Genomic DNA, 2503 nt, shown 5'->3' on the forward strand with positions numbered 1-2503 from the left:
GCAAATAACCAAAATAAGAGATGAAAGAAAGGACATTACAACTGACCCAATAGAAACGAAGAGAATTATGACAGAATATTAAGAACAACGGTACGACAACAAACTTGGATAACACAAATGAAAAGGACAAATTATTAGAAGCACATAATCTACCCAAACTGACTCAAAAGGAAATAGAAAGTCTCAACAAACCCATAACAAGTGAAGAGATTCAATCAGTGATCAAAACCCTCCCAACAACAACAACAAAAAAGTCCTGGGCCAGATGGCTTCACTGGGAAATTCTACCAAACAGTTAGAAAAGAACTGACACGAACACTGTTTAAATTTTTCCAAAAGATAGAGAAAGAAAGAATACTCCCTAATTCATTCTATGAATCAAACATAACCCTGATACCCAGACCAGATAAAGACACCACAAGAAAAGAAAACTACAGGCCAATATCTCTCATTAATATAGATGCAAAAATTCTCAACAAAATACTAGCGCACAGAATCCAACAGCATATTAAAAGAGTCATACACCATGGCCAAGTGGGATTTATTCCAGGAATGCAGGGATGGTTCAACATTAGAAAAACAAATCAATAGAAAAAAGGAAAAGAACCACATTATCATCTCTATGGATGAAGAAAAAGCATTTGATGAAATCCAACATCCTTTCTTGATGAAAACCCTAAAGAAGATTGGCATAGAAGGGAAATTCCTTAATATGATTTAGGGCATATATGAAAAACCAACAGCCAACATTATACTTAATGGAGAAAGACTATGAGCATTCCCCTTGAAATTGGGAACAAGACAAGGGTGCCCGTTCTCACTACTTCTATTCAATATTTTATTAAAAGTCCTAGCCAGAACAATAAGAAAAAGAAATAAAAGGTATCCAGATTGGAAAAGAAGTAAAATTACCTCTATTTGCAGATGATATGATCTTATATATAGAAAATCCCAAAGACTCAACAAGAAAACTTTTAGAGCTAATAGAGGAATTTAGCAAAGTTGCAGAGTACAAGGCCAACAAACAAAGGTCAGTTGGGTTTCTATACACCAGCAATGAGAAATCTGAAAGAAAAATTAGGGAAACAATTCCAATTACAATAGCATTTAAGAGAATAAAATATCTAGGAATAAATTTAACCAGGGACGTGAAGGGCTTACACAATGAAAACTATAAAACACTACTGAAAAAATTAAAGACGTAAGTAAATGGAAAGATGTTCCATGTTAATATATTGGAAGACTTAACATTGTCAAGATGTCAATACTACTCAAAGTGATCTACAGATTCCATTCAACCCAGATCAAAATTCCAACAGCCTTCTTTACAGAAATAGAAAATCCAATCCTCAACTTATGGGCAAGAGGCCCTGAATAGCTAAAACAATGTTGGAAGAGAAGAACAAAGTAGAAGGTCCCACACTTTCCTGATTTTAAAACATACTCTGAAACCACAGTTATCAAAATAGCCTGGTACTGGTATAACAGTAGACACATAGACCAATGAAGTAGAATTGAGAGTCCATAAATAAACCTATACATACACGGTCAACTGATTTTTGACAAGCATGCTAAGTCCATTCGATGGCAAAAGAAGAGTCTCTTCAATAAATCATGCTGGGAAAACTGGATTTCCACATACAGAAAAATGAAACAGGATCCATGCTCCACACCATACACAAAACAAAATCAAAATGGATTAAGGACTTAAATGTGCAAAGTAAAATAATAAAATTCTTAGAAAAAAAAGCAGGGGCAAAGCTGTCAAGCCTAGCTTTTAACAATGGATTATCTAATACAATAACAAAAGCACAAATAGCATAAGAAAAAAAATGGGACCTCATAAAAATTTTTTAAAAAACTGTTCATCAAAAGACTTTACCAAAAAAATGAAAAGACAACCTATCAGCTGGGAGAATATTCTTCAGAAACAATATATCTGACAAGAATCTAATAACCAAAATATATATAAAACTTCAAATACTTAACAAAAAGACAAATAACCCAATCATAAAATGGACAAAGGCCTTGAACAGACATTTCACCAAAAAGGGCATTCAAATGGCCACTAAACACATGAAAAGATGCTCAGGGTCATTAGCCATCAGAGAGATACAAATCAAAACCACAATGAGATACCATTTCACTCCCATTAGGATAGCTAAGATTAAAAAAAAAAAAATCAGAAAATAACAAATGCCTTGGTGAGGAGGCGGGGAAATTGGAAACCTTATCCACTGCCGATGTGAATGCAAAATGGTACAGCCATTGTGGAAAACAGTGTAGCAGTTCCCCAAAAAACCAAAAATAGAACTACCATATGACCTAGCAATTCCACTGGTAGGTATATACCCAAAAGGCTTGAAAACAGAGACTTGTACACTGTCTTAGTCATCTAGTGCTGCTATAACAGAAATACCACAAGTGGATGGCTTCAACCAACAGAAGTTTATTCACTCACAGCCTAGTAGGCTACAAGTCCAACTTCAGGGCATCAGCTCCC

The sequence above is a fragment of the Trichechus manatus genome, unplaced genomic scaffold (genome assembly GCF_000243295.1).
Source record: "Trichechus manatus latirostris isolate Lorelei unplaced genomic scaffold, TriManLat1.0 scaffold00141, whole genome shotgun sequence".
NCBI lineage: Eukaryota > Metazoa > Chordata > Mammalia > Sirenia > Trichechidae > Trichechus > Trichechus manatus.